Raw genomic sequence first — 8,859 nt, 5'->3', positions numbered from 1 at the left:
TGGGGAGTTGGTGTGTTGTCGCATGCAGACTTGTCGCGTGCAGACTTGGCTTGTCAGACGTCTCCACGACAGCCAGAGGTACCACAAGCGTGACCAAAGCGACCGTGGCTGACGTTGAGAAAGCCCCCAGGACGAGGTGTCTAGGGCGGACCCCCCACGCGACTCCCACCCCGCGTGATGGGCTGCCAGCATCAGCGGTTTCCGGAAACCAGGCAGTGTTTTACCGCAATTCTTCCTGAAGTTCTAATTAACCGCGTAATTAATGAGAAGCGCTGAGGAAATGTGTCAGCACTGTTAACCTACAGCAATTACCACGACAAGCGTGATTATAAAAAGGTTTTATTTTTATTTAACCAGAGCAAACAATTTCTATGTTGTCATATTAACATGATGTTATTCCCCGAATGCAATTTGTAAACTTTGCGGGCTTCTTTTCCACTGACTAGGCAGTTGTTTTTCTCGAATGTCCTCTGTTTCTTCATTTTATAAGGCTCTGAGTTTCAGCCCTGGGCCCAACACTTTTCAGGGGAGCGACTTGAATGGAATGGGCCGGATTGAAAATCAGGAATATCGCCGACCCAAGGTGAGGGTCAGGAACATGGAAGCCCTCCTAGAATGACCATTGGGTGGTGCCCGAACTTCCTGGAACATTTTTTTCCTTTCATACTGAGTTTATGGATTTTTTTTTGGTATTTTTCCTTATGGTTGTAGAAACTCCTCCTTCTAGCTGTGAGGCTTGAGGCCAATTACTTAACCTCTTTCGAGTTCTGTCCTGTACAGCGAGATCATGCCTGCCTGGACACGCTGTGAGGATTTGGGGATCAGTGTTAAGAGGATGTTCTTAACCCCGTTGAGTTAGAGTATTAACCGATTTTCTCACCCTGATGACAAATGACGTGCAGACACCTCCTGTCAGGACTCTAAAAAGTGGCCAAAGAGATCTTCTGGACTCCCCAACCCTTCTCTTCCTTCCAGCCCATGGAAAGGACAACAGGAGGGCACCAGTCCCCAGTGGACACAGATTATTATATTAGTTTCCGATGTACGACAGAGCGATTCGATAATTTCTTAAGTGTTGAATTGCTGTGCTGTGCATCTGACACTACCACAATGTTGTACATCCACCACAATGGAAACATTGCAAAGTGAGGATTTCTTTGCAAGCAGCTGCTCGTCTACTAGGGAGCCCTTCGCCTAGACGCAGGAGACGGGAGGATAATGCTGATTCCCAGGTGCCAGGCCCAAGACCACTTAGAGGATCCCTGCCCTCCTGTGACCGCCTGAGGCTGAGAGATCTACTCAGACGTTGATCCGTGTTCTTCAGTGTTTGGAAGGGAGGAGTATGGTGCCACACTTGCACACGAGAGTGAAAAGTGAGATGCTGACCGGCATTCCCCTGGCCTCCTGGGTAGGTGTCCGGGCTGCCCAGGACGCCAGTGGCTCTTCCGTAAATATCAGCACAAGGAGAGGGAGGCCACGGTCAAGGGCTCCTGTGAACTCACGCAGGGTCAGGTTCACCTCGGAATCACTCTGCCCAAGGGTTATGTGTGGGCACAAGATGCGTGTTTTCGGAAAGTGGTGTTTTGCCACTTTGTTTTCCTTCCCTTTAATGTCTCTTTATGGAGAAGCTATTTCTCTCTTTTGTAACAATGTGATAGAACATAAAAGAATCACTTCTAGGTTTCTTTCGCACAGAGAGTTTTAGGTGAATATTTAACTTCAAAGTTAAAATTACTGAGATGAATCAGATGGACACTTCACGGTAAGACAAAACTTCACCAAACCTCCATTTTTTAGATAAATGTTGATTCCTAATACAAAAAGGAGAACTCGAATTTGGTACTGGATGACCCCTACACAGCAAAACCAGACTTTGTGAATCTCACTGAGCCCGTGTTTTATTTTCTTAAAAATTGATCCATTGCACTAGTCTTTCTCAGGATCACTGCTGCTACGTGGGCCTTGTGTGGCCCTGCACACAAATCGATCTGCCTTTTGACCCAGCAACCCCACTTCTGGGGATGTATCTGAAGGAACCCAAAACACTGATTCGAAAGCACATAAGCACCCCTATGCTCACTGCAGCGTTATTTACAGTCGCCATGATATGGAAGCAGCCCAAGTGTCCGTCAGTGGATGAGTGGGTAGAACAACTATTCTATGCAATAGAATACCATTCAGCCATGAAAAAAGAAAAGTTGGCCCTGGTTGGTGTAGCTCAGTGGATTGAGTGCGGGCTGCGAACCAAAGCATCGCAGGTTCGATCCCCAGTCAGGGCACATGCCTGGGTTGCAGGTCATGGCCCCCAGCAACCACACATTGATGGTTCTCTCTCCTTCTCCCTCCCTTCCCTCTCTAAAAATAAATAAATAAAATCTTAAAAAAAATAAATAAAGTCATCTAAAAGAAAAGAAAAGTTCACCCCTTGCGACACTATGGTTGGCCCTGGAGAACACAACGCTAAGAGAAAGACAAATACCATACGATTTCGCTCTTACGGGGAATCCGGTGAACAGATTGAACCAACGAGGGAAACGGGGACAGACTCATAGATGGGGAGCAGGCTGACAGCTAGGAGCTGGGGGAGCCCAGGGGGTAGCAATACAATAGAACATAAAAGAATCAATTCCAGGTTTCTGCACAGAGAGTTTTAGGTGAATGTTTAACTTCAAAGTTACAATTACTGAGAAGAGTCAGATTGACACTTCACGTTAAGACAAAACTTCACCAAACCTCCATTTTTTAGATAAATGTTGATTCCTAATACAAAAAGGAGAACTTGAATTTGGTGCCGGATGCTGCACAAAAAGGAAAAAGGACTCACGGACATGGACAACAGGGTGGTGATTGTTGCGGGGAGGTGGGGGTGGCGGTGGCAGTGTAAGGGAACTCAATGGAAATGGAAAAAATACAATAAAAATGAATCCATTTTCCTTTCCTTTTCCACTCATCCATTCTTGATAGATGGCAAAAATGAGTTAGAAGACAAATGCTTGTTACTTCAAAGAGAAAAAGCACTTGGAGTTAGGGATCATTTTGAGACATGTCTTTTATACCATTGGCTGTACAGTCATGGAGGATGGTTCCGTGAGAGGCTGTTGATTCAATGGTCTGTAAAATTTCACCAGCTTTCCACCTCATACTGATGTTCATATCTTGCCGAGCTGATTCGCATAAGAAGACACGCATGTGATTTCCAGTCTCTCATTTTAGCTCTGAGCCAAGTGATGAAACGTTATGAATCTAATCTTATCGCTAGTGTGATGGTAAATATTGGATATGAAATGAAAATTTTAATCTCATTAATTTTTCGAGATCATGATGTGGACAATAAAAATTGCTTTAATTAATCAAACTGTATTTCATCAAATGTAAAACACTCTTCATTCCAACTGTAGAAAGCTTATAGGGAAGAAAATGCCAGCTAAAGTTCATGTTGGTTATTCACACTTTTTTTAAACTAAATATCATTTATTTTAAAGTGAAAGATAAGAGAAGCTAACACTTCAAGAATTCCTGGCAGTTTTTACAAACTGTTTTCAAGACTTGTAAAGATCTTACAAGCAATTTCTTATCATCTCCATTTTACAGATAAGAAATCTAGTCCTGGCTGGTGCGGGTCAGTGGATTGAGCCCTGGCCAGTGAACCAAAGGGTCACTGGTTTGATTCCCAGTCAGCACACATGCCTGGGTTGTGGGCCAGGTCCCCAATAGGGGGCACATGAGAGACAACCACAATTGATGTTTCTCTCCCTCTCTTTCTCCCTCCCTTCCCTTCTAAATAAATAAATAGATAAAATCATTTAAAAAATAAATCCAAGTCTCGTGGGTGAAATAATTTGCCCAAATCAAGCTGGTTTTAAATGATTCACTAAGAAGAAACTATTTGTTTTTCCCAGAGAGGGTGTGTGATCTTTCCCACCATTAGTATGACATTAAAGGGACTGCACGAGAATAAAGTTACAATCACAGATGCAGGGTTAGTCAATATCTCTACGGACAAGAGAAAATGGAACTTGACGGGTGACTCACTGGGATGACACGGATTCAGGCTGATGACGCAGAGCGAGATGCCGCCGATGTCACTTCTGCGGAGAAGACGGCGCAGAGCACAGAGGAGCTTCTCAGAAGGGACCCAAGCGCACGCATCATGGCACATGGCAGGACTGAACTTTAATGGCAAATAGTGCAGCCTTACCACCTCATCTCCTGTCCTACCAGAGCTCTCCCCGTCTACGGCTGATATCCAGAGACACGTGCTAAATTGCTGCGTCCTCCCCGCTGTCCCATATGGCCCGCGGTATCTTCCCCAACAGAAGCAGGCAGATCACCATGTGCTGCTTCTATTTCTGATGCCTGGAGGCCACGATCTCGCTGCCTGGCAGCGCAATGCAGTGTGACTTGGTGACCTGTCACGACCTCATACACGGTTTGCCATCTACCATCACACCATGCCTGGTACAGCGTAACAGCCTTCTAAGTCGCTCTGGCCCCTCAACATGTATTTTGGGTTATTATGTTTCCTCAGGTGTGTGGTGCCATTTATCATTTCCCTGAGTAGAATCTTATTCTTTTAGTTTCTTACTTATTTCGCAGTTGTCTCCCTCGCCGGCACGGAGGAATCGAGTTGCGCAACAGTCAGTAATTGAGCTCTCTGTGCGTGAAAGTGATGGATCGGGGAAATTACTTTAATGCCTTCTCTGCTCGTTTAAATTACAGTAATTGGTCACTGAAGTTTGAAGCTAGAAATCTGGATGAAACCCCTACAAATGGATACATTGCCCAAATGGGGCCGTTTCTGTACAATGTGCTCTCCCTCGCCCTTAGATGGATGTTCTAATTCTGTTACTTCCTTTCGCTAAGCACATACTGACTCATCACCGTGTACCAAGAAGTCAGCTTCGTGTTCCGAATTCAAGGATAAGCTGATAGGCACCTCCAGAAAACCATGCTAATGAATCAGAAACATTTAACTGAGTGAGTGGCACCAGGATAGGCTGTCCGGAGAGAGACGCCTGGTTCTGTGAACACACACGGTGTCAGTGCGGTGGGGAGATTTGCCTTTCACATTCAGGAAAGGCTTCGCTGAAGCATCCATCGAGATCTGACATTTGAGAAAAGCGGAGGAACCGACAATGAGCGGTGGGAGGTGCTCCAGCAGCCTCGGGGGCAGCAGACTGCAGAGGGCGCAGGGGAACCGCCACAGAAGACGGAGGTGTTCTTGGGTGGAGGTGGGGGTGGGGGGGGGGTGCAAAGAGACGCCGATGGGATTGGAAAAACAAAACCTCGCGCCGGTCTGTGCAGACCAGCGCCTGGACTTGGGCGGGGGAGGCAGCTCTCCAGTGGGTCCAACGTGGACGGGATACTGAACATTTTAAGCTGTTATCCTAAAGATCCAGAAAGTCTTGAAAGTGCTTCAGTTATGGGGGTGGGGTTGGGGCGGCATATCATTAGATTTAACTTTAGAAATCGTCATTTACCAATGGAATACAGAACAGGCTAGAAAGGGGCCAGAGCTGATAGAAGACCAGAAAGCAAGAGGAAGTGGTGACTTTGGGGACTGTGGCTACCCAGAAGCTAGAAGAGGCAAGGTGGACTGGAGAGATAGTTTGGAGGTAAAATTTGGTTATGGTCGTGTCAGTATTTGGTTGTGGTACGCCTGTTTAACCATACAAAATTGTAATGGAAATGATACAGAACAAAAAAGAGGTATGGCTATATCAAACTATTACTCTCACAATGGAGTACACATAGTTAGGCTAATACTTACATCACACTTATTATTCCATTTACTCATATTGGTTTACATAACCCTCACAACAATGCCACGAGAAAAATCCTAATGCAGGTGACCTCATAGATGGTTCTGAAGGCACAGAGAGTCCGATGTCTGACCACCAACAATGGTACCAGTGCAGCCAGTACTTGGTCAAGTTCTGATACAAGTCCAGGCGATCGGTTTCCAGGTTCAGTGCTCCCTACCCCTGCACCGCATGCCCCGTGTGGCTGGTCTGCAGCCTGGACACCTTCCTGCCTTCCTCCCTTCATAAACAATTAGAGTATTTCCTATGTCAAACGATTTACCAAGTCCTCTGGCTGCAATCACGAATGTGTGACACTCAGTTTTCTAGTTGTTGCTGAAATGAGCCCAAGACGGTAACTGTACATCGGCCCTGCACTTGCTTCACTCGGCTGGCTGGCTGGGACCCCCAAGTTCAAAAGCATAAATATGCCATGACACTTTCCCTCACCTGCCCAAATAATAATTTTTGATGTTGCAAGGTATAGTAGGCAAAATATAATAGGCTTGATATTATAGGTTACTACATTCAAATCTTGGCCCAACTCTTGAAGACACATGTACCGGAGCCCTTCATACTGATAAATAACAGGTAGTGACGCTCCTTGCACAGCGGGGTTGTCGGAGTGGGAGCAGTTGAGGCTGCGTTGTGTCAGAGGCCATCTGGTGCACGCTAGGTGTGCAATATAAGTTGCTTCCTGAAGTTTCTTGGTGAATACTGGAGGGGAGACTATACTCATTGCCTGTTCGGGTCCTCTACAACTCAGATGTCGCTGGGCAGAAGTTCAGTAGATGTCACCAGAATCAAACCTCAAGTCAAGAGAATCAGGGATTGAAATAATGGCAGAAAAAAATCCAAAGAAAGTGCAGGAAGAGCAACGCCCAGAACAGGGCAGAAGAGAGGCAAGGAATGTGCAGGGCGCTGGAGTGGAGACCATTCACTCACGAAAGCTCCGTTCATGCCTTCATGTTGGCCACTCAGGACACTAGACACAAGATTTTCATTGAAAAGATGCTTTGCATTATGATGTGATCTATTTATTTATTTAAAATAGAAAACTTTAATATAAAAATAGTCAGAAAGAAAAATTGTGCTTTTAGAATCCAAAGACTAAAAGGTCATGCTCCACATTTAAGTAACAAATTAGAGCTAAAAGTAAACAACCATGGTGAAAAACTCAGCATTACTGGATTTGATAGTCCTATATCGGTATCCTCAAATAAATGACCCAATGCCTTTGCTAGTTTTTTGTAGGAAAATATAGGAAAGATCTTAGCAGGAGATAATCGAATTTTTAATTGCCTTATCTCTGTATCTCTGCTAAAGATGGTCAATCTTTGAACATCAGGTTTAAAATGGACTTTTGCCTGTCTGTTTACTGGACACCAGCAATTTGTTATGGGATACAAAGAATATAATAAAAACTGTGTCCACAGGGAAAGAAATTCTCGCAGGGTCACCTGCACAAGCCTCCTGTCTGAACGACATTCACGATATTTCTGAAACTGAACTGTTCATTTGCAATCTGAGATGTGCAGTTTCCACTAACTGAATAGAAAACCATGGAAAATTCTCAGCTATGCGAAATGTCTGAATGGAGTAAATGTGCCAACTGAGAGTGAAAGAAATGACCCGTGCTCGCCTGTGCCGCAATACACAACAGCGCGAAAATAAGCAACTGTTCGGTTTGCTTAACAACGATTTCACATCGTTTGTTTGGCTGTGAATAAAGTTGAAAACGTGTATGTCATTCCCTCTGCAAAATGTAATACGGAAGTGGTCCTAATGTTTGAAGAGGTAAAGGATATATGATATAAAAATAATGATGCATTTTGGCACAGTGGTCTGCATGGTTGTAGCTGTTCTATTCCCCAAATTGTCGAGAAAATGGGCTTTATTTAAAGGTCATACAATATGTACAGTTGCATTAATGTGTCCATGACATTTTGCGACCTCATGGGAAATTTATATTTGCTAGTAGGAACATCATGCTGATAGAAAACCCACAAGAATATGTATCAATTTCTGTCCTATCACATTCATTACATTTTCCAAACATCCAGATACGGTTATGGACATGGTTTACATTCAGATGTAGACAAAAAGACATTTGTTCACTCGCAGATGATATCGGTGTTTCTGACTTTTTAACACGACAATAAGGGCCTGCCTCCATGAGCAAAGGTGGTGTGCAGTCATGGGGGCCGGGGTGATGGGAAGAGAGAAACCCATCATGTTAACTACATCATGGCTATCCGTGTCTTTACTGTCCTATGAATAGTGGTGGCATTTGCCACGTAATTCTGTCTCATTGTGGCACTTTACCTGGTACAGAAGTTAATCTGTTAACGTTCTCCCATTTCTCTACTGTTGTCCTCATGAAGTAGTAACCAAAGCCACATTCAGAGTGAAATTTCTCTGGTAGGTCGTACTTCTCGATAAAGAATCTGAACAAGAAATCATTATTGAAACTCTAGGGGGAAAAGATGTGGATATAAATGTAAGGCTATAAAGCATGGTCTCAGAATCTCTTTCCCTAGCAGAAGTGAAAAGAAAAAAGGAATTTTTCTGATAAATACAACATAAGACCTGTGATTTTCCCCCACGAGTATCTCCTTGAGGTTTGCATAGCCTGTCATTACAACATTACTTAGAACATCACTCTGGTCATACTGCCAACTAAGAATGACTAGAGAGTCCATCAGAGATGGGAATTTGAGGACGATGATAACGTTTTAAAGAGGTTAACAGGAAGAGCCAAATGCCGCGATGGGAAATTAAAACACGAAGTTGTTCCACTAGGAACGTGAACGGGGTACAGCTGTCGCTGGCCGTGCTGGGCATCACAGGGCAGGTGCAGGATAAGAGACACGATGGTTTTGTTTGTCGGTTTGTCTGCCTCAGTTTCTTCATGTTTCTGTCTGTTTCTGTGACCGAGGAATATCTTAGGAAGCCTTCCTTACCAACTGAAAGCTTAGCCACGACCTGATCAGGTCATTTTCTATAGAGAGAGCTGTGGAGGGCGCTGTTGCAAAGTGATGTGGGAATGCAGCATTTT

This window comes from Phyllostomus discolor, chromosome 15 (genome assembly GCF_004126475.2).
Source record: "Phyllostomus discolor isolate MPI-MPIP mPhyDis1 chromosome 15, mPhyDis1.pri.v3, whole genome shotgun sequence".
NCBI classification, from domain to species: domain Eukaryota; kingdom Metazoa; phylum Chordata; class Mammalia; order Chiroptera; family Phyllostomidae; genus Phyllostomus; species Phyllostomus discolor.
Note: the sequence above shows the minus strand (reverse complement) of the source record.